At 36.0% G+C, this 23,642-nt stretch overlaps 1 protein-coding gene across 1 annotated transcript in view; it reads left to right on the forward strand.

Annotated features, from left to right (window-relative positions):
- FCHO2 (FCH and mu domain containing endocytic adaptor 2) overlaps nt 1-23,642 on the forward strand; it is a 145,586-nt gene that overhangs the window by 5,430 nt on the left and 116,514 nt on the right. The window lies entirely within an intron of this gene.

Raw genomic sequence — 23,642 nt, forward strand, 5'->3', positions numbered from 1 at the left:
TGCTCAACTCCAGGGGAGACGGATCCCCCCCCCTCCCCATCCCTGTTTCGGCTCTGTCCACTACATTGACCGCTGCGTTGCCCTCAGGGCCTATTCTCCAAAAAAAAAAAAAAAAAAAAGGCTTCAAAAAAGTTGAAATTTTAATATCCCAGCTTCTGTGCAATGAGTCTTCCTCCTACTTCACTCAGAGCCCCTTTTGCTTTCTTCATTCTAATCGCGCCCCCCACCCCCACCCCCGATCCCTTAATAGATTGTTCTTTGGGGGGAAAAAATCACTTCTCTTTCTCCCGTTTCTGAGTCTCTGTGTGTGTTTTCCTGCAGTTATTGTTTGCAGGATTGGGAAGTACAGTTCAGCCATATACAGGAAAGCTGCATGTTTACACAAGTAACTGAGATGGTAACTTCTACATCCTTCTGCTAGCCATGGACAGAAAGTTGCATTTTTATTAAAACTTTGAAGTAATGCAAGTACTGAATTAAGTGTAGGCAGCAGAAAAGGTAGTACTGTAGTTTGGTTACTAAGCTTAAAATCTTTATTCTTTAGTGTTTTTTAAACTTGGACTCTTTTGGAATGGGATTAATTTATAGATCTTTGAACAACTGTTGCTGTTCTTAAATTTTCGTCTCCCAGAAGTATTGTAAAACCTGGTTGTTAGGTTGTGAAAAGGCAAATTATAAGCTAGTATTCTCTTCCCAAAAGACCAAATTTAGGTATTCTTGAAATTCTCTGACTTTATAGTGGTTGTCGTTTTTTAAAAAAGAAAAATTTTTTATATAGCCATTGATTATAGTAATGGGGGGAGCAAGAGTATCTTGGATAATTGAAATCTAGAGAATTTCCAAACTTCATGATTTCAGACTTTTTTCTACTAGTATTTCTAATAGAACCCAAAGTAGTTCAGATAGCAAAATGAGGCTGATTCATTTTCACTTCCATCCCAGGTTTCCATACAGATACCACTGAAAATATTGCCAGTGGCCTAATGGATAGAGTCCCACCTTTAACACATTCTGGTTGTATGATCCTGAACTTTTAGTGTCTTAGTCAACTCTACAAGGCTCTTAAGTTGCTGATTTGCATTGGTAGTTTCTTCTTTGTGAATTCTTTGTACCAATGTAATCACAGGTTTCTCATTCCACTCATCCCCCACCCCCCAAGAAAGAATTAAAACAAATTTGTTCTTATACTGAGTGGTGCAGTAGCTGGGCCAGACTACTCATTTAAATGATGAAGTTTAGGCCCTAGTGATATAAAGCAATTGGATCAGTGTCACTTTGGTTACAGAGGTTAGGTTTGAACTAGGTTCTCTGATTCCAAGTCCAGCATACTTTTCACTGTAACAAGTTACTTCCAGTTTAACCATTTAAATCTTATATAATACACAAATATAGCATGTTGTTGATGTTTAAAAGAATAATGCTTTTGAAATAAAATTAGTTGAGGTGAGGTTGTGAGAACACTTAAAGGAATTGGAGATACCTTTTTTTTTACTGTAGCATTTTTGGATGTTTGTAGGAGGAAACATGCCATTTTTAGGTTTAAGCAAGTCTTTTTCTTTTAAAGTATCATTTTAAAATGATTAATTCCTTCATTTAGTATTTTATTCTGAAGTGAAAATGTATTTCAAAACTTCCTTTAAAACAGGTGTTTTATTGCTGATAAGTAAGTTTTTGCTACATAGTATGGTAACATTGATATTCAAACTGAAACTGTTTTTCCTTTCAACTAAATTAGTCAGCTAAAATCACTTAAAGCAAGAATCTTTGTCATCCATATGTGAAAACAGTTATTAGCTTTTCAATAGAATAGAGAACTTAAAAAGAGTTTTATTTGTATTTAAAAAATTGAGAAAGTCTGCTTATAGAGGTCCAGAGTGAATGTATACTGTGTGAACTAATCTGAGGGTTACAGTTATTGCATACATGTATTTGGAAGAGAGTGAGTAGAAAGCACACTGGACTTGGGAGTCAGAAAACCTGGGGTTGGGGGGATCTCTGCTGGAATCCTGACTAGCTATATGTATGACCTTGCTAAGTCACTTCTTAAGTTTTTTCACCTTGTTTATAAAATGGTAATAATACTTAATGCCTCCTACTTCATGGTGTTGTTTCAAAGGAAATCAATATTATGAAATAGTTCCATATAGTGCTTAAAATGAATAATTTGATATTGAATTACATTGTCATTTCTATATTAGGTGATTCTCATCTAGCCCTAACTTCTTTTTTTCAAACCCCTATTTTCTACCCCAGGATCAATATTAAGTATTGGTTCCAAGGTAGAAAAGTGGTAAGGCTCGACAATTGGGGGTTGAGTGATTTACCCAGAGTCATTCAACTAGGAAGTGTCTTGGCTAAATTTGAACTTGGGACCTGACATTTCTAGGCCTAGCTCTATATCCACTGAATCATCTCATTGTCTGTCTATCCTTAAAGTCTATCCTGATATGCAGGCTCCCTTTTTGACCTGTCTTTTGGGCATCTTGAACTATATGTCCTGTAGCCATCTTAAACTTAACATGTCTAAACTGAACTAGATTCTTTTCCCCCTGAACCTGCCCCACTCCGTAGCTTCCTTATTATAGTAAAGGGGCTCACTAACCTTTCTGTCACCCAAACTTGGAAATTAGATGTCATCCTCACCTCCTCACTGTTATCTCCTCTCCCCCACATATAACCTGTTGCCAAGTACTATCGATTTTATCTTCACAACATCTCTCCTAAACAGCTTGTTCTTTCATCTAATATTGCCACCACCCTGGTTCAGGCCCTCACTTTCTCATGCCTGAACTATTTCAATAGCTTTCTGGTTGGTCTTTTCTCTCCCTACTCCAGTACTTCCTCTACTCAGCTAAGTGATTTTCTTAAAGCTTAAGCCTGATCATGGTACCTTCTATTTAGAAAACTGCAGTCCCTTCTTCTTACCTTCAATATCAAATATTAACTTTGCCATTTAAAGACCTTTATGACTTGGCATCTTCCTGTCTTTGTATTCTTCCTATATTTTCTCTTCCACATAGTCTACAGTCCAGGGATACAGACTTCTTACTGTTCCTTGAATAAGACATTCCATCTCTCTTGACTACTTACCTTTTCAATAGCTGTCATGTACGCCTGGAGTTCTCTTTTTCCTCATCTTTACATCCTAGCTTCTCTGACTTTATGTTTCATCTAAAATCCCTTCTTCTGCAGAAAGTCTTTCTGGTCCTTAATGCTGATGTTTTCCCTCTGTTTAATTTATCCTGCCTGATTCATGTTTAAAAATAGTCATTTGAACATTGTCTTTCTGATTATGCTATGAATTTCTTTGAAAAAAGGAACTTTTTTGCCTCTTTGTATCACTAGTGCTTAGCACATTGCCTAATACTAATAGGTGCTTGTTAATAAATGCTTCTTGACTATATTATGTAACTTTATTAAAGAATTGAACAAAAAATTTATATGGATTTCATAAGTTTACTATTAGCCAAAAGAATGAAGGTAAGCAAGGGCAAAACTTTCAAGGGCAGAACATAAATTATATGTTATGTCTTATATAATAGTTCTTGACTGCTTGAGTAGACTATATGACATCTAGAATATTCTTAACTTATAACCTACATTAACAAGTAGTATTTGTGCCTTAAAGAACTTTCAAGTATTGGTCATTTCTAGCATTCTCCATTCTCCAGTGCTATTCAGCTTAAAACATTTTTTTCCTATTTAAAACATTCTCTTTCCTACTAATTACTCCCCTCTAGAAAGGTTTAATTTACTATTGTCAAATTTTTTTTAGTGACTCCATCTCCATATGCAATAATTCTTTATAGGGGATATAATTGTTTTGTATATACACACATACATCAGGAAAATTTTTGTAGTATCAAAGAATAGATGAGAAGCATTTGAAGACCAGCAAGAAATTTTTGAATTATTAATAGTAGCAGAAAGCAAAGAATCACAGAATCTCAGATGTGAGACATTCAGTCCAACTCAAATTTCTTCAGGAAACCCCTATACAATATTCAGCTTTGTTTGGAAACCTCTAGTGAGGAGATACCTATTTCCGAAGAAGACATTACACTTTGGATAACTATTCTGGAAGCTTTTCTTTATATCAGATTCTAATTCTGCTTCTGCAGCACCCACTATTTCTTTTCTTCAGGACTTTTGGAGACAAGCAAAACAAGTAAAATCTCTTGTTGATATGACAACCCCTCACATACTTGAAGATAGCTGTCATGTGTGTCCTCTCTGCCCACCTTCTATTTTTTCAGCTGTGCATTCCTACAACTGGACTATTTCGAACACACTCCAGGTTTCCAATGTTCTTCTAAGAACATTGTGGTGCTCAGAACCAAATGCTATTCCAGATGTCTGACTAGGGCAGTATGTAGCACTTTACAAATATGTCATTTGATTCTAAAACAACCCTTCAAAGTAGGTGATATTACCCCCATTTTGCAGTTGAGAAAACTGAGGCAAATAAGTTATAACTTGTGCAGGGTCACATAGCTAGTAAGTGTCTAAGGCTGGATTTGGACTTGGATTTTCCTGACTCCAGACCCAACACTCTCCAATTCACCATTTATCTGCCTTGGTAGGGGAAGCAACACGCAGACAACTGTGTATAAACAAGCTATTTACAGGATAAATCAGAATATATCAGCAGAGGAAAGGTACTAGAATTAAGAGGGAACAGGAAAGGCTTCCTGAAGAGGGTGAGATGTTAGCTGGAACTTATAGGAAGGCAACATATTTGAGGGGGCAGAAATGAGGAGGGAGAGCTTTCCAGGTGTGTAAAAGTTCCTGGAGTTCTAATAATCAGAAGGATCATCTGGTCTAGCTCCCAGATTTTGTAGATGACGAAGCTGAGGCTTTGTGGGGTCAGAAGCTAAACATTTTTATAACCAGTTTTAATATTTAACTGGTTTATAACCAGTTTTCACTTGTTCTGTTTGGGGAATGTTGCTGATGTGTTCAGAGCTAATTGAGATTCATCTGGAATTAATTCAAGAAAGTTATTCTTGAACAGCATTTTGAAAGGAGGGGAAGAAAATAATTTGGAAGGTGGCAGAAAATTATCCAGGGAGAAGGAAGAACATGAATGAAAGTCATGGGGGAACATGGTGTGTATGTTTACTTACTAGCATCAGTGGATAGTAAGGAAGATAAGGCAAGATTAATATGAGTGCTAATTTTTGAATATCTTTGAAGATCAAATTGGGAGTTTTAAGTTGATCTAAGGTAATGGAAGAGCCTGAGAAAGTCTTTGAGAAAAGAGGAAGGGCGGTTATAGGAACCAAATGACATTCGAAGAACATCAAGTTTCAGCAGTTTCATGTACAGAATAGATTGGAAGATGGAAGCTTTAGTTGACAAGTGTTTATTAAATATATAAAATCTATCATCTTGATTAATCAGAAATGCTTCATGTAGTTTACCTATTTCAGGGAGGTACATGAGGCTATGAAAGAGACAACAGATAAGATAGACTTAGAGAGAAGTTAACTTGAAGAGATTGACTTTTAAATTAGGAAAAAATTGATATTTAGTTCCTAAATTATACACAGTATTAGGTAGTATATACACATTCTGGAGGAGGAATGATATTATTTGTCCACACCCTTTTTGATTTGGCAAGTTTCATTTTTCAGAGCATATACAACAATAAACCATCAAAAAAATTTTTTTTTCTTTTGGGAGAAGAGTTGAGCAAACCAGCATGGTAGAGTGATTGCCTCTGTACATTTAATCTTACATTTTTGTAATTTGCCCTTTGTTAAAATAAAGACTGTGCCTTAACTTTGTATTCTTCCTGCATTCCTTCTCTGTTTATATTGTTTATTATTATTATTTAAACCCTAACTTTCTGTCTTAGTAACAACTCAAGACACAGGGGTAAGGACTATGCAGATGGGGTGAAGTGACTTGTCTAGGGTCAATCAATTAGGAAGTGTCTGAGTCTAGATTTGAATCCAGGTCTTTCTAACTTCAGGCCTGGCACTATTTCCACTGTGCCATCTACATGCCTTGTTTATGTTTATGATGATGATGATGATGATTTTTAATTTTAATTTAATTAAAAATTTTTTAAAACCTTACCTTCTGTCTTAGAGCCAATGTATTGGCTCCAAGGCAAAAGAGTGGTAAGGGTAGGCAATGGGGGTCAAGTGACTTGCCCAGGGTCACACAACTGAGAAGTGTGAGAGGTCAGATTTGAACCTAGGACCTCCCATTTCTAGACCTGGCTCTCAATCCACTAAGCTACCCAGCTGCCCCTGATGATGATGATTTTTAAAATTTTTAACCTTCTGTCTTATAATTAATACTAGGCATTGGTTCCAAGGCAGAAAAGTGATAAGAACTAGGCAGTAGGGGTTAATTGATTGTTCACGGTCATACAACTAGGAAGTTTTTGAGGCCAGATTTGACTCTAGGCCTGGCTCAGAATCCACCGAGCTATGTGCCACGTCCCACATTGATTAGTAAGAGAAAATGCCCTTTAACTTTGAGAATAGGATACTGCCATCTCTCAATGGTGACTTTATTTACATTGTTGGAGCAATTGAACATATTGTTCTTTTGATTCTGCCTTTATTTTGTCACGTAACATGAATCTTCCCATGTTTCTCTGAATTCATGAATTCTCTTCTTCCATCAAGATATTCCTTCCTGTCTCCAGATTTTTTAGGATGAAAATATTCATTATATTAAAATACTACAGTTTTTTTTCAGTCATTCTCTAGTTGTTATGAACAGATTTTCAGACATCACAATTAATGCTGCTATGAATATTTTTGTTTATGTTGGTCTTTTTTTATTGTCAATAATCTTAGGATATAGGACCAGTACTAAAATCTTTGAGTCCAAGAGTAGAAACAGTGGTATAATTTCAAATTTTCCAGAATTGTTGAATGACTCAGTTAATTGCATTATGTTTAACTTTATATTTTAATTTAAAAAAGATAACCTTTTGTTTTTATATTCACCCAAGTATCTTCTCACATCTCCTACCCAGTGAGACTCTCCTTTTACAAAGATGAAAAAAAGAAAGCGAAAATATTTGGCAGCATATGTAGTATTTCATATCTATAGTCTCTCAGCTCTGCAGTGAAGGGAGAGTTCTGCTGGATCTATATATCTTTTAAACTTTCTAATTTCTAGTCCCACATTAACAACTTCATACTGGGGATTTTGAACTGTGTGTCCCATAGTTACCTCAGAATCAGCTTGTCTAAACTAGAACTCGTGTATACCCAGAACCTGACCCTTTTTCTGAGTGCCCCTTTTTCTGTCCAGGGTGCTATCATCCTTCTAGTCACTTAGGAATATGAGTCATCATAACAGTCAGAGATTTGGAGCTAGGAGCAACCCTAGAAGCCATCTAGTCCACTGTTAACTTTACAATTGAGACCTAGAGAAGTTAAGTGAGGTCATACATTTAAGTGACCAACTTGAGTTTTGAACTCAGGTCCTTTGACTTAAAATCCAGCATGCTTTCTACTCTACCTTGATGCCATATAGTTACCAAATTTTATTGATTTCCAGCTCTCCCAGTGTGGTTCCCATCCTACTCTTGGGCACTCCTCATATCTTACTTGAACTGTTTCTGTAGTCTTAATTGTTATTGGTCATCTTTGTTTTCCAGCTCTCCTCTCCAATTCACAATCTCCCCACCATTGTTAAAATGATACTCTTAAAACACAGGCATCTATCACTGTATTACTGCTCAATATACTTTAACAATGCTGTGGTGCCTGTAGGATAAAATACAGATTCTTATGTTTGGCATTTAAAGCCTTCACCTTGTCTCCAACCCACATTTCTTTTTTTTTTTTAAACTTTATTTAATTAATTAATTTAGAATATTTTTGCATGGTTACAAGGTTCATGGTCTTTCCCTCCCCTCTCCCCACCCCCTCCCATAGCCAACTCGCAATTCCACTGGGTTTTACATTTGTCATTGATCAAGATCTATTTCCATATTATTGATATTTGCACTAGGGTGCTCCTTTAGAATCAATATCCCCAGTCATATCCCCATCAAGCAATATAATCAGGCAGTTATTTTTCTTCTGTGTTTCTACTCCCAGAGTTCTTCCTCTGAATGTGGATAGTGTTCTTTCTCATAAGTCCCTCATAGTTGTCCTAGATCATTGCATTGCTGCTAGTAGAGAAGTCCGTTACATTCAATTGTGCCACAGTGTATCCATCTCTGTGTACAATGTTCTCCTGGTTCTGCTCCTTTCACTCTGCATCAGTTCCTGGAGGTCATTCCAGTTCACATGGAATTCCTCCAGTTTATTATTCCTTTGAGCACAATAGTATTCTATCACCCACAGATACCACAGTTTGTTCAACCATTCCCCAATTGAAGGATGTCCCCTTGTTTTCCAATTTTTTACCACCACAAAGAGTGCGACTATGAGTATTTTTGTACAGGTCTTTTTCCCTATGATCTCTTTGGGGTGTAAACCCAACAGTGGTATGGCTGGATCAAAGGGCAGGCAGTCTTTTAAAGCCCTTTGGGCATAGTTCCAAATTGCCATCCAGAATTCCAATCCACATTTCTACCCTTTTAATATATTATTTACTTTCACATGCTCTTCATTTTATTTTATTTGAAAATTTTTAATTAATTAATTAATTTAGAATATTTTCCCATGGTTACATGATTCATGTTCTTTCCTCCCTTCCTTCCACCCCCTTCCCATAGCCAATGAGCAATTCCACTGGGTTTTACATCACATGCTCTTCTTTTTAGCTAAACTCGTTCTTGCTCTTCCTCCAACAATATACTCCTTCCTGTCTCCTGTTTCTGTGTCTTTGCAACAGCCTGTTCCTGAAGTCTGGAATTCATTGCCTTCTTACCACTACCTCTTTAGAATCTCTAATTTCCTCAGCTGAAATACAAACTCTTGCATAAAGCCTTTCCCTGATTCTCTCAATGGCTAGTACTAGTACCTCCCCACCCTTAAAAAAATTTTTTTTAAACTCTTACTTTCTGTCTTAGACTTGATACTATGCATCAGTTCCAAGGCAGAAGAGTGGTAAAGACTAGGCATTTGGGGTTAAGTGACTTGCTCAGGGTCACACAGTTAGGAAGTGTTTGAGGTCATATTTAAAAATCCAGGGTCTTCCATGTTTGTCCAATGAGCCACCTACTTGCCCCACCACCATAAAAATTTTCTTTCATTGATTTTGCATATATTTTGGCATTCTTATTTGTGCATGTCATCTTTCCTTATAGGATGCCATCTCCTTGATAGTAGGGATCGTTTCATTTTTGTCTTTGTATCTCCAATGCCTAGAGTATCTGTTGTGGACGTAGTGATTATTACTATTATTAAGGTGCATTTTCTTACCTAGGCCATTATAATTATCACCATACTCATTTTTGTTTTTCCTTTCATATTGTTTTCAGTTTACATGTTGTTATTCTGGTTCTGCTTGTTTCAGTCAATAAGTCTTTCCCTGTGTCTCCAAATTTTTTGTATTGTATTCCATTGATTTTTTTTTTTTTTAAATTTTAAACCCTTAACTTCTGTGTATTGACTTATAGATGGAAGAGTGGTAAGGGTGGGCAATGGGGGTCAAGTGACTTGCCCAGAGGTCACACACCTGGGGAGTGTCTGAGGTCAGATTTGAACCTAGGACCTCCAGTCTCTAGGCCTGGCTCTCAATCCACTGAGCTACTGCCCCCCCATTAATTTTTTAAAAAACATCAATTGCCTTACTTGTTTCTCCATTTATATTTATATGCAGTTTCTCCATCTTTGTTACCCCCCCCCCCAAAAGCTTCTGTTTTAACTTTGAACAAGTTAGTATGATCATTGTCCATTGTATTTGACCTGAGTTTTCTTGCCTTTTAATGTGTTAATTTATACAGTGTATATGTTGTACTTTGACACTGCTTTCTTTACTCTGCATCACTTCATTCAAGTTTTCTCATATTTCTTTTGTATTTCTAATTTGTTGAATGTTATGACACTGACAATCCATAAAAATTGTATGCCACAGTTTGTATAGTCATTCCCCAATTGCTGGGCATGTAGCTTGCTTTAGTTGTTATAAATAGTGGTGCTATAAATGTTTTTGTTGTTCTTGTCTATAACCTCCTTGTGTGTAAGCCTAGTCTTGGAGTCACTGGGTCAGAATGCTTGTCTATAAAAATATGGATACCATAATCTATTCCAGGCACACTTTGCAATTGACTTTTTTTTTTTTTTTTTTTTTTTTTTTTTTTTTTTTTTTGTTGTTGTTGTTGTTGTTTAAACCCTTAACTTCTGTGTATTGTCTCATAGGTGGAAGATTGGTAAGGGTGGGCAATGGGGGTCAAGTGACTTGCCCAGGGTCACACAGCTGGGAAGTGGCTGAGGCCGGATTTGAACCTAGGACCTCCCGTCTCTAGGCCTGACTCTCAATCCACTGAGCTACCCAGCTGCCCCTGCAATTGACTTTTAATTGAGTTTTGGTATTGATAGGATCATTTGTTTGGAGTTGAAAAGAACCTCAGAGACCATCTAGTTCAAATCCTTATTTTACATATGATGAAACTGAGATCCAGAGAGGTTCAGTGACTTGCCTAATATCACACAGGTAGTGTCAGTCTGAAGAGAGTAAATGTAAACTTAGCTGATTAGGAGAGATTATAACTTTTCTGCAATTTGCAGGTGAGAAAACATTTTTTAGCTTCAACAGTTGTAATTAAATTTAGTGGGTTTTTTTGGGCAATTTTTGTTAGATTAGGAAAAATTTTTTCCAAGTATTTTATTTTTTACATTTTTTAGCAGACTTCAAAACCAAAAATGGCAGCAGGAGTCCATTATTATAAAATTTATATTCAATGCTAGTAGATACTATGATACTGAATCAAAGAAAAGATTTTTCTTGCTTTTATGGAATTGTTTAAAACTAAACACAACATTTTACATGTTTTATAGTCAGAGAAGGTAACATGAGAAGATAGATATAAAAGAATACAAAGAGATAGGCGGGAAAATAGTGGAAAATATGGAGATCAAAGGAAAGAACAGGGATTCCTTTGGGGCCACTGGATAGAGTTAGGAATTGATGAGAGATTATGTCCCTTATGTTTAGAGGAAGGAAGAGAAAAGACCAGAAAACAAGGTACAATCAGCTCTCAGTTATTTAAGGTTTGCATATACTACTTGTGGGTCATATCTCTGTTTCTTGCATATTGGTCATCTAAATCATTTCCCAGTCATTTAAGATGGAACTTAAATCAGTTGATCTTGTTATTTTGTTGGAACTATTGAAAGATTTAGTGCATAAAGAGCAGAATCATTTGCTAAATACAGCTTGTGAATTGCATTTTGTCTTTGCTTACTCACATCTTATGTTTCTCCTCTAGTCCTTGACACTGGTAGTAGGCAACTTTGGCTTAACTGATATATGTATTCATCATCTTTTTCACTGTTGTGTAGATATATTTTTCTTCTCAAAATAGAAATATTTTAATAATAGAAATTAGAAGTATTTGTTTTATGGATATATTTTGAATTTACTGAAAAGTTCTGAGAAAATACTTTTGAGCTTCCAAAATTATTCTTAATGATGGAATTAATATTTATTCCATTAGAAACTTCAAGAGATTCTAATTTTTAAAATTTACTTCTGGATGAGACAAGAATCTAGAAAGTCTCTGGGGCTTTGGGGCTTAATCTATAATTTATTTTTTTAATAATTAAATTCCAACTTAGTTGACAAAGAGCTCCAGTTTGAATAGAATTTACCTCACAAAGAGTCATGACCATCAAATATTTTACTATAGTTGGTAACCATAAAAAAATCATATATATGCCAATTATTCATTGTGTTGCTAGAGGAGGCAACAGGTGCTGACAGACTTGCATTCCCTTAAGGAACATCATAATTCCAGACCAGTCACTTAAATCTCTTTTAGTTGGACAAGACTTTGTAATGATTCATAATACATAAGAGGTATGTGAAACATTTTTAACTCTTTAATTATAGTAAAATATAGAAAGATTGTGGCATTTAATAATAGTGCTTATTATGTGCTAGGCATTGTGCTAAGCTCTTTACAAAGACTATCTCATTTGATAAAACTACAACTCTGTGAAGTAGATGCTGTTATTATACCTATTTTACAGTCGAGGATCCTGAGGCAAGCAGAAGTTAAATAACTTGTATACAGTCAAATGGTCAGTAAATGTCCGAGTCTGCATTTGAACTTGGGACTTTCTGACTCTAGGCCCAGTTCTCAATGACTGAAGTAATTGGAAAATCTAGGATTCTGTAACATTGACATCAGCATACAGATTATACAGTGTTAGTGCATACTAAATTTATTGTCTTCCTATATGCTTGCTTTTTGTTTGCTAGTAGTATTAATACATGTTTTTGTCAGCTAAGGAAAATTTCACTAAAAGAATAGATTCAGGAGTATATGTTGTACTCTTCTAACCTTAACTGCTTTAGGCATCAGAAGCTTGTTAAACACTTAATGCAGAAACCTGGGAGAGTAAGTGCACAAAAATGTTATTTGCCTGACTCTTAAGTATCAATTAAACTAATGAATAATCTAGCTGTAAATAAGCTTGCCACCCCTGAGTAAGAATGTCATTTAATTCTAGACTTAAAGACTTCCAACTTGTAAGCAGGGTTTTTTATATTGACAATTATACCAAAAACATTTAAAAATACTTATGATTATAGCTATTTTCAAGGTGATGCATAGTAATATAAATAGTTACCCTCCTTGAGGGAAAAATGTCTTTCTCAGAGAAACAGCTCTTCTGTTTTTTGCCCTGGTAAATTTCCATTACAAAAATGAGTTATCAGTATGAAATGTTTCTTCAATTCACTATTTTTGGAGAAGCAGTTTAGATGGGCCCAGTGCATATAGCCCAGTCAGGAAGATCTGTATTTAGAGCTAATCTCAGACACTTAACTGGCTGTGTGATCCTGGCATATCATTTAACCTCTTATCTATTACATTTTCCCCAAATGTAAAATTGAAATAATAAATAATAGCACTTATCTCACAAGGTTGTTATGAGGATCAAATAAGATAATATATGTAAAGTTTTTAATCACCTAGTAGGCACTTAATAAATGCTTATTTCCTTTCTGCCTGCCTTTTGTAAAGATTTGGTATTGTTGGTTAAAATGTATGTAAAGAATAAAATGGAAATAATTAACAGATGGAAGAAACTGGGAGTTTGAGAAGGTTTTCTGTAGAAAGTGAGATTTTATTTGAGACATAAAGGCAGTCAGGGAGGTCAGTAATTGGAGCAGAGGAGGGATAGCATTCCAGGCATATGAGCCAGCCAGAGAAATACTCAAAACTGAGTGATGGAATATCTTATGTGTAGAACATCCAGGAGGTTGATTATAATAGATATATAATTTCACAACATCTATTTTGTTAGAAATTGGAGTTAATATTTCTTAAAGTTTTTCTTTTTGTCTGTAACGTGCTTCTTAATGTTAGATGTAATGTAAAAAGAAGATATAAGTAAAAATAAGACTAAAAATAAATTTCTTTTAAAAGTAGGTATAAAACCATAGAACTTCAATTGGGGTGGCTTCACTTAAGACAAAAATTTGTTAAAAAATAGATAGATTGAGGAACTGTGGCAAGTCAACAAGGTTCAGAAGTCAATTTTTTTTCTTTATGCCAAGTTTTTAGCAAGAGGACAATATGAGTAGAACATTTAATGCTACTCTTTCCTCAAAGAAACCTTAGGAATCCTTTAGTTTAACTCTTCATTTTCTAGATGAAGAAACTTGGTCCTGTAAATTTTAAGGACTTCTTATCCCAATGTTAACCTGGAGACTTAGGACTTTTAGAGTTGGAGGGGACCTATCTACAGTTATCTGAGTAAGAGATTGTACCTTTCCTGAGCAGATGCTGTGTGCTAACATGCCTGATTCTGGGTGCTGAAGATATAAGCATAAAATTTGAAAACAGTTCCTGCCTTAAGGAGCTTACAGTTTAGCCAGAGGAGCCAGAGGATTAAAGGAGGAAGAATTAGCAACGGGGGTTTGAGGGGGTGGTGAATCAGGAAAGGCCTTATGTAGAAAGTGGTGCTTCTGCTGAACCTTGAAGGAAACCAATGATTCTGAGAAATGGAGATGAGGACAGAGTACATTATAGTCAGTGGGAGAAAATGCAAAGACAGAAATGGAAGACATGGAGTAGGATGATCGGTAAGGTCAATTTAACTAGACCCTAGTGTTCATGGAGTGGAATAGTATGCAATAAATCTGGAAAGGTGAGTTAGGTCTCAGTTGTGTGGAGGGCCTTAAATACCAAAGAGAGATATTTATATTTGATCTTGGAGCTAAAAGGGAGCTACTGGAGTTTATTGAATAGAGGGAAACATGGTCAGATTTGTTCTTTAGGAAAATCAGCTTGTTAATTGTGTGAAGAATAGATAAAGGGGATATTTGAAGCAGGGAGACCAATTAAGAAGATTTTGAATAGTTTAGGTGAGAGGTGTTGCTGGCTTTAACTAAGTCAGTGGCTATATGAGAGGAGGGAAGGTGATGCATGTGGAAATGTAATGGACATACAGGTATTATGTAAGAGAGCTTGGATCTGTTTAACTCCAAATTTAGTGTTCTCCCTCCCACATGCCATCTTCTACATCTTCTGACTGGGTGTACCAGTCTGCTATGCATTTTTGCTTTTGGTATTGTCCTTTGAGCTTTTGATACTTTCTTATTCTTATTAATTTATGTTGAAGAAATGGAATTGATGACACCTTTCAACTCTGAGATTCTGTGATAAGTTGGTATTTCTTTTTAAAGTTTAAATTAAATTCAGTCTTCTCTTAATTGTAATTCTAACTGATTAGTATGTCAATTAGATGTAATATATTCCATTTAGCTTTGAACTTCTCTGCTGTAGGACCAGGCCTCTTTACTTTCTACCACGTTTTTCTCTGGAAACTATAATCATATGAGTATAACCATGGCTTCTGGAAGGAGTGTTGATCCACTCTGTATCCCTATGATTTCCTCGACCAAAAATCCCTTCCCTGACTACCCAATATTTGTTGTTTCCCCTTATTATCATGTTAGCAGAGAAAGCAGAGAGTATCTCATTTTTGTATGTGTATATATCTATATCCCCAGGATTTAGCTTAGTGCCCAACACATATAGTATACACTTAATATGTCCTTTTTCATTCATTCATACAATTTTCATTCAACATTTGTTTAGTGCATGTACAGAACATAATCTAGTGGGATTGAGAAAAGATGATATGTATACTTCAGTGGATTCATGAGCTCATTAAATTAAGTATTCCCTCCAGTGGTATGGATCTTATCCACCACACTTTCTCATCTTGTGCAGTTCCTGTTTATGTCTTCCCATAAATCCTTCTTAGGACATCTGGAGGTCTTCCTCTAAAACAGGGGTCGGCAACCTTTTTGGCCATGAAAGCCATAAATGCCACATTTTAAAAAATGTAATTTCGTGAGAGCCGTACAGTGCTCACAGTGCGTGCTCCTGTAACAGTGCACACTCCTGTAACAGCGCCTGAAAAAAATTGACTTCATGGCTCCTGCAGAAAGAGCCATACGTTGCCGACCCCTGCTCTAAAATCTAAATCTTTTGGCATTCTATACCAAAGCCATGTTAGGAGTGTAAATCTATATTCTGGATTTTCTCCACCATGAGAAAACTTTTCATCTTGGAAAATCACTCCAGTCTTGAAATTTCACACATTGGAAGTACTCTCCAACTCTTGCAGCCTCCCCCTCCAATCAAATGGTTCCGCTTAGACACTCTAAGGAGGACACCCAGGGTAGCTGTATCTCATTCTTCTTCAGGCTGCACAGTGAATTTTTTCTATCATGCCTCAGCCCCTCCAGTTCTGCTCCCTTTTTAGCTTCCTTTTATGTGTTGTCTCCCCCCATTGGAATGTAAGCTTTTTGAGGACAGGCAGTCTTTCTGCTTCAATTTGTGTTCACAGTATTTGGCACATAGTAAATTCTTAAAAATGTTTGTTGTCTGACTGACCTATAGTTTTACTTCTTCACTTGATTTTTCATTGATATAGAAAATATTGGTGTAATTTTTTTGTCTCTGAGCAGCTTTAATTGAAATTAAAAAAATTTCTGTAATGCAAGTTAGCTTTGTTCCCTACTTTTCAGATTCTAGATTCTCAGGTTCTCAGGTCATTGTTCTTTTGCTGTTTGTTCAGATTAGAGATTGGCATTTAATGGCGGCATGTTTAATCAATGAATTCTTAACTAACCTTTTTGAAACTTGGACACAACTGGCAAGCCTATGGTGAAGCCTGCTAACTTAGAAAAAACGCAGAACTATTAAATAGTCATAAAGCCACTCTTTAATCAAGGGAAAGGGGGATGAGGGCTACTTGGCCTCATATGCAGAGCTGCGCCTTGTGCAGAGTCTAAAGGAACACTGCTTCGCTCTGCTCCCTGATCCCCCGACTCCTGGGAACAAAGGAAATTGGGAAATTTATATACCATTTGGGAAGATCTGGGGCCGGGAGAGATGATTGACTTTGTACTGACAGGATACAATCAAGCTAGAGAAAGGGATCATAGCTAGAGGCTAGGGTGTAGGGGAAAGGGACTGCTTACACAATGGATACTAAAGGAATGGTCCCTGCCCAGGTAGTCTTCCTGGGAAGGGTCTTTGATACAATAGGCAAGACTACCTAGGACAAAAGGGTATTTAGCATTTACCCTAGGGTCCATTATTCAGTCTGCAACTGCTAGCCTGAGATTCCCTTCAGGGTGGATTCTCATGGGAACAGGGAACAAGCACTAGCTTTGGGGGTCTCCAAACTACAAACTATTTCTAAACCTGGGGTTCATCATACATCACTAAGCTACAAGTTTGGGAACTCTAGATTCCATGTCGACAAGCCTATGAACCTCTTCTCAAAATATTGCTTTTAAGTAATTGAAGGAATTGCTAAATTTTAGTTAGAGGTTAATGGGGGGGGGAAGTAAATTTTTTCCATCCTAGGTCACAGACTCCCTATCCATGGACCCCATTTTAAGAATTCTAGTCTAAACAGTAGATTTTCTTATTTGTTTTTTTCTTGTGTGGATTGTCAGAAGTCTTCTGAGTGGTCATGGATCTTTTTTGTAGAGCTATATGACCCACAAGATGGACAGATAGCCTCGTCTATTTTCCTCTCGCTCTAGAAAGTCATTTTAATTCAAAATAAAGCTTGTTTATGATGAATTGCCTTGTATTTTTGTGTTTCCAAAGAACAGATTCGTATCTCTGGTCATACTTTATTATGTATTCAAATACAGAAATTTTTCATTTATCCATAATCATTGGGGAATTCAGCTAGCCAACATTTATTAAGTACTTACTGCTAGAATAGAAACAGAAATGAAAACAGTTCCTGCCTTTGAGTAGTTAACATTATATTAGAAATAAAATATATACGTAGACAAGTAATACATTAAAATTTGACAAGAGAGGGCACATTGACAACTTGGGGCATCAGGAAAGGCTTCTTCATAAAAGGAATGAACACTTCTTCCTCTTTGAAGTGTGAGGATTCTATGAGCCAGGGGTGGAGGAGGGCATTCTCACTATCAGGGATCATCTGTGCAAAGGTATACAGGTAGGAGATGAAGTGCTGAGTTTGGGACTAGCTAGCCAGCCAGTTTTTCAGAGACTTAGAGTCCATGAAGGGAAAGTAAAGTGAAAGAAGTCTAAAAAGGTCAGAAAGGAAAGGACCTGCTTTGTCAGGTCACTAATGACAACCTAACAAATGAATCCAGTGGCCCTTTTTCAGTTTTTATTTTTCTTGATCTTTCTGTAGCTTTTGACAATGTTAATCATCCCCTTCTACAGGATACTTTCCCCTCTATAACATACACACCAAAGTCTTCTGGTTTTCCTTTTATTTGTTAAATCACTCCATCTCTTCCACTCCATTCCTTCACTATTTCCTTTATGCTCTCCACATTCCTCTATGTAGTTGTTTGAAGAGTTTAGCTCATTAGTCACTCAGTATTTTAATGCAAAGCACATAATTTCAACTCATGTATGTATTCAGGCCTGACTCTTTTGTGCTCTAGATCCACATCCACAACTGTTTATAAGATAACTTAAACTCACTAATAAAATGGAAAGAAAAGAAGTTTTGAGTTCAAATTCTATTTCTGGCCTTTAATTAACTCTGTGAGTTTGGGTAAATTATTCAGTTCCCTTATCAGTAAATGGAGTAAAATGGAGACAGGTTAAGTTATTTACATACTTCACTTGGCTAATGTAAACTTTGAGTGAAATAATGTTTATAAAACTCTTTGTAACCTATAAAATACTAGGTAAATATAACCTATTATTATATACCAAGAATATTCATTATATTTTCCTTTCAGCCTGCTTTGTGATCTCATGACCTTACTATTTCTGTCTGTGGCATCATATCCATCCATTTTCCCATGATTATAACTTTGGGGGGTTCTCTTTGACTTTGACTTTCCTGTTTCTGTTAAAGGCAGTCATCTAGTTCTGCCACCTAGGAGTTATCCTCATCTCACCACCTCACCACCCATATCCAATTGATTGCCAAGTCTTGTCTATTCCATCTCTTCATATTTTTCAGATCCATCTCCTTACTCCTCATACCTAAACCCTCCTAAAATCTTCATTATTTCCTATCTGGGGCTATTGCAGTTGCCTCCTAATGGCAATTGCATTTGCATTTAGGATAACACTCAATCTCTGTTATTTTTAATCCTTTCATAGTTTAGCTCCAGCCTGTCTTTCCAAGTCTATTTCTAGATGGTTCCCATTCATACATTCTATGTTCTAGCCAAATATTTTGTTCCTTTTCATGTTCCAGTTTCCTTTCATCTTCCACCTTTTCCACAGGCTCTCTGTTATGCCTTCTGCTTCTGATAATTTGTGGCTTCCTTCAGGGCTTAGCTTTTTGAGTTATCTTCTTCAAGAGACCTTTCCTGATGGGCTCTGATAAGGAAGTTAGCCTTTCCCCATCTCTTGCCACTGGATAGTTTATCTGTATGCTTTATTGCCCTGTCTGAATGCTTGTGTTTTTCTAGAAGGATTTAAGCTTCTTGAGGGTAGGGACATTCTCACTTTTTGTGTTTGTATTTTTATCTCTTGCCCTTACATTGTACCTAGCAAGTAGGAGGCACTTAGATAAACTTATTGATTCCTTCTTCTGTTTCAAGTCCTATTGATTTCCTCTCCACAATTTTACTCTCTTCTATCACTAATTCTTTATTCCCATTTACCCCTATCCTATTGTATAAATCCTTGATTATAAATCATTTGGACTAGTATAATAAACCCCTTTCAGATCTTCTTGTTGCTGCTTTTTCACTCTCCAATTCGTTATGTTTCTGCTCAAAAAATCTTAGGTAGCTCACTGTTGTCTATGAAGTAAAATTCAAATTCTCCTGGCATTCAAGATTCTCCACAATTTGGGTGCCATCTTCCTTTATCTTGTATTCCTCCCTTCCATGTGCTGTATGATATAGCCAGACTAGATGAGTTCTGATCCTTGAGTATCCCATGTTGTTCCATATATCAGGTCTGCTCACTCTCCCTGTCTTCTGTCATATTTCTGCTTATTTTTTAAAACCAAAGTCAAATGCCATTTCCTCCAGGAAGCTTTCTTTGGTAACTCCTTTCTTCCCCTCCCCACCCCCCCCTTTAGTAATACTTGCTAATATGCCTTAACAAAATGTTTTCAAAATCTATGTTATTGTCTTATATTTTAAAAATATATTCATTTCTCTGAAGTTAAAGTCCTTATTTTATCTAAATTTTGTATTTCCTCTAGTGCCAGAGAACTTTGATAGAGAAATGGTAGACTCAAAACACTTTTTTCCATGTAATTATCAATATTGAGTGTTAATGATTTGTAACTTTGCCGCATTCACTTCAGATTATTTTGTATTTTTTCTACATTCTCCAGATTTTCTGGTTTTCCAGTTTTTCTAATCCTTCCTTGATTCCTGTGGAAATGCAGATTATTTTTATTTTTTTTGTTATTATAACTAAAACTACTAAAATTTTTTGTATACCCTTTTTTTCTATGGTTTCCTTCTCAAAAGCCTGTATTTTGGAGAATTAGAAGGTAAGGCAAAAGGTTAAACTGAGAACTACAATGAGTTTATGAGAAGGGAAACAATTGGGCCATGAACTCATGAGCTGTTGAGTTGCAAAGACTCTAAACCAGTGGTTCCCAAACTTTTTTGGCCTACTGCCCCCTTTCCAGAAAAAATATTACTTAGCCCCCTGGAAATTAATTTTTTTTAAATTTTAATAGCAATTAATAGGAAAGATAAATGCACCTGTGGCCATCACCACCTCCTGGATCGCTGCAGCACCCACCAGAGGGTGGTCGCGCCCACTTTGGGAATCACTGCTCTAAACCCACACTTGCTTTTAATTCCTTTTCTAGCTCCAATTGTCTTATCATTTCTACCATGTTGCTCACATTCTTACTGACTCAAGACTCAAAAGCCTTAAAACTTAAAAATGTGGACAGAGTCAACTTAAGCATTTTGATATGTCAGCCATTATCTTTAAGACAGCAAATGGTATAGCATAGGACTTGGAGTAGAAAGACCAGAGTTTGAATTGTGTCTCAGACATTTATTAGCTGTGTAACCTTGGAAAAGTTATTTAACCTCTCTTAGCCTTAGTTTATTCATCTGTAAAATGAAGATGATGAGGATCAGAAGAAATATCTGTGAAGTACTTTGCAACTCTAAAAATGCAATATAAATGCTAGCTATTTGCTTTGTCTTCCTCCCCTCTAATTTGTTGCTTCTAATCTTTTGGGGATTTGGAGACCAGATACTTATGCTAGAGACGTGTAAAATTACTCTAAATGGGGAACTAATAAGCAAAATGTACCAGCTTTAGGTACTTCAACTCTGTTTGTGGAGCATGTTGAAAGCTGGCCTCAAAATTGGGAAAACTTGTCTCTGCCACCTACTGATAGAGTGACCTGAACTAATTTAATTTCTTAGGCCCCCTGGTAACTCTCTGTTGTTCTGTAAAATAGCATTTATTAAGTACCTTCTCTGTACCAAGCTTGTGCTAAAGACAAAGAAGATTGATTAGAGCTACTTATAGGCAGTCAAGTGGTACAGTGGGTAGAACACTATATCAGGAATTGGAAGATCTGAATGCTAATCCTTCCTCTGACACTTAATAGTTGTGTGAGCCTGGGCAAGCCATTTTACTGTCTGCCATAGTTTCTTCTGTAAGATAGTAGCATTAGCACCTACCTCCTAGGATTATTATTGGAATCAAATGAGGGTCAGCTAAGTGCTCTCCGTGGATAGAGTGCCAGGCCTAGACTTAGGAGGACCTGGTTTCTTTTCTCTTTTTTAATTTTTTGAGGACCTGGTTTCAAATTTGACCTCAGATTCTTCCTAGTGATTCTGGGCAAGTAATTTAATACTGTTCAAGTAATTTAATACTGTTGCCTAGACCTTGCTGCTCTTCTAACTTAGAATTGATACTAAGACAAGTTAAGGGTTAAAAAAAAAGAAGAATCAAATGAGGTAATAATTGTGAAGTGCTTTGCAAACCTTAAAGTCTTATCTAAATGATAGTTATTATTGTTATAGTTATTTTTGTTACTTCTATTTATTTATTTATTTTAAAGTATTTAATTTTTTTAGAAAAATTTTCCATGGTTGCCTGATTCTTGTTTTTACTTTCCCCTTAACACCTTCCCCCATATACAATGCCCATTTCCACTGGTTTTAACATGTGTGATCAGTCAAGACTTATTTACATATTATTGATAGTTGCATTGTTGTGGTCCTTTAGTGTCTACATCCCCAACCATGCCCGAATCAACCCATGTGTTCAAGCAGTTGTTTTTCTTCTGTGTTTCCACTCCTGCAGTTCTTCCTCTGAATGTGGGTAGCGTTCTTTTCCATAAATCCCTCAGAATTGTCCTGGGTCATTGCATTGCTGCTAGTACAGAAGTCTATTACATTCGATTTTACCATAGTATATCAGTCTCTGTATACAATGTTATTCTGGCTCTGTTCCTTTCAGTCTGCATCAATTCCTGGAGGTCTTTCCAGTTCACATGGAATTCCTCCAGTTTATTATTCCTTTGAGCAGACTAGTATTCCATCACCAACGTATACCACAATTTGTTTAGCCATTCCCCAATAGAAGGGCATCCCTTCATTTTCCAATTTTTTGCCACCACAAAAAGCGCAGTTATAAATATTTTCGTACAAGTCTTTATTTTTGTTACTTTTACAATTTTGGTTTAGGAAATTCTTCATCAAAGCTCCCTATACCAGTGAAATCACAGGTTTGGTTAAAAAAAAATAGGCTCCTAAGATGTTTGACATTTTTTTGGATTCTTGGCAATGTTTATAATAGCTGAATTTTGACATCATATGGTATTACAGGGGTTGTATGTGAATAATAGAATGAGAAGAGAACCAGAGACTCCTAATTGCTTGCTGTCATCCATGGGTTTACACAACTAACCCTGGCCTAAATTATTAGTAGTAATTTTCTTTCACATTATGTTCATCTATTGGGAAAAAATGATTGAGCAGAGAGGGTGTCAGAACTTTTAATATTATATATGTATAGGCAGCTTGGCCCTATCTTGCTTCCTAGAGTGCTCAAAGGTTAGATGGCTGGCCCAGGGTCTCATAGCTACTATGTGTCAGAGGCTTCTCTGCTATGCTAGGCTACCTTCTCTTAATGTAGAAGACCAAAGTTGGTTGCTAAATATGTTTCTTAACTTTTATTTTGAAAATGAAAAACCTAGAGGCTTTCCAAATTGAAATATTTAACTTCAGAAAATACCTTACTTTGGTGTTTTCTTTTTGTTTTGTTTTTTACATTTGGAAAAGAATGCTGAAATTTTTATAGAATGTTTGTTGTGCTGAAGCATAAATAAAAAATTATAATTTGCTGCATATGTAACAAAATACATATTTACCATACCATTTGATGAGGTTATTATGAACCACTTCAGCATAACTGGAAGTTCCTGTAATTTGTTTCCTGTTTTCTTTGAGTTGTGGAAAAGCTAGGTTTCAGATTACATAACATTTGCTTATAGACTTGCTTTAATTAACAACAGATATATTTTAGCATTGGTTTCCCCCCCCCCCTCCATTTTACAGGGGAAACTAAACTGAATAGTTTAATTGTATAGTTGAAGAAAAAGAATTGTCTGATCCAAGTTAGACTCTTAAGATACACAGCATTCAAGAAATATTTAGTTTTTGCCATTTTATTTCAACTAATGTTGGATTTTAATATTGAGAAATAAAGTTAATAATTTAAAAGTGGAGCATTACTGTTTAAATGAATCCTGGTAACCATTTGCATTTGTTAAGTTTATTATGAGATATTTAGGAGTTTTATTTCCAAAATGCACATTTAAAGTAGCATTTCTCTTCACCTTGATTTGCTGATACTTTGCTTTTTGAACCTTAAACAACCTTGTCATTTGTGGGGTATTCATTTTATCTGTGGTGACACAGCACTAAACTTTTTCAAGATAGGGTAGTATGCCTAGAAACATTATTTGCCCTTCCTGGTGATTAAGCTGAGATTTCTAATCAAGATCAATTCTAAACAAATAAGATATACTACCTTCCTTTACTGAAACCTGTTGTTCCCAAGT

The sequence above is a fragment of the Gracilinanus agilis genome, chromosome 1, assembly GCF_016433145.1.
Source record: "Gracilinanus agilis isolate LMUSP501 chromosome 1, AgileGrace, whole genome shotgun sequence".
NCBI lineage: Eukaryota > Metazoa > Chordata > Mammalia > Didelphimorphia > Didelphidae > Gracilinanus > Gracilinanus agilis.